This window comes from Penaeus monodon, chromosome 39 (assembly GCF_015228065.2).
Source record: "Penaeus monodon isolate SGIC_2016 chromosome 39, NSTDA_Pmon_1, whole genome shotgun sequence".
Taxonomy (NCBI): domain Eukaryota; kingdom Metazoa; phylum Arthropoda; class Malacostraca; order Decapoda; family Penaeidae; genus Penaeus; species Penaeus monodon.
Window position 1 is genome coordinate 27,847,284 of NC_051424.1, and position 619 is coordinate 27,847,902.

Here is a 619-nt window from a genome sequence, read left to right on the forward strand (position 1 = left end):
AGAGAGAAAAAGGAGAGAAAGAAAGAGAAGAGAGAAAGAAAGAGAGATAGAGAGAAAGAGAGAGAGGGAAAAAAAGGGGAGAGAAGGGAGGAGAGAAGAGGGGGGGAGAAGGGGAGAGGGAGAGAGAGAGAGAGGGAAGGAGGGAAGGGAGAGAGAGAGAGGGGGAGAGAGAGAGAGAGGGAAGGAGAGGGGGAAGGGGGGGAGGGGGGGAGGGAGAGAGGGAGGGGAGGGGGGGGGGGAGAGGGAGGGAGAGGAAAGGGGGGGGGGGGGGGAGGGAGAGGGAAGGGGAGAGAGAGGGAGGGAAAAGAGGGGAGAGAGGAAGAGGGAGAGAGAGAAAGGGGAGAGGAGAGAGGGGAGAAAAGGAGAGAGGGGGGAGCGGGGAGAGGGGGAGAGGGGAGGGGGGGAAAAGAGAGGGGAGAGAGAGAGAGAGGGGAGAGAGGAGAGGGGAGGAGAGAGAGAGGGGAGAGAGAGAGAGAGGGGGAGAGAGAGAGAAGGGAGAGAGGAAGAGAAGGGGGGGAGAGAAGAAGAGAGAAGGAAAGGGAGAGGGGGAGAGGAGGAAGAAAGGGAGAGGAGAGAGGGAGGGGGGGGGAGAGAGGGAGGGAGAGAGAGGAGGAGAAGA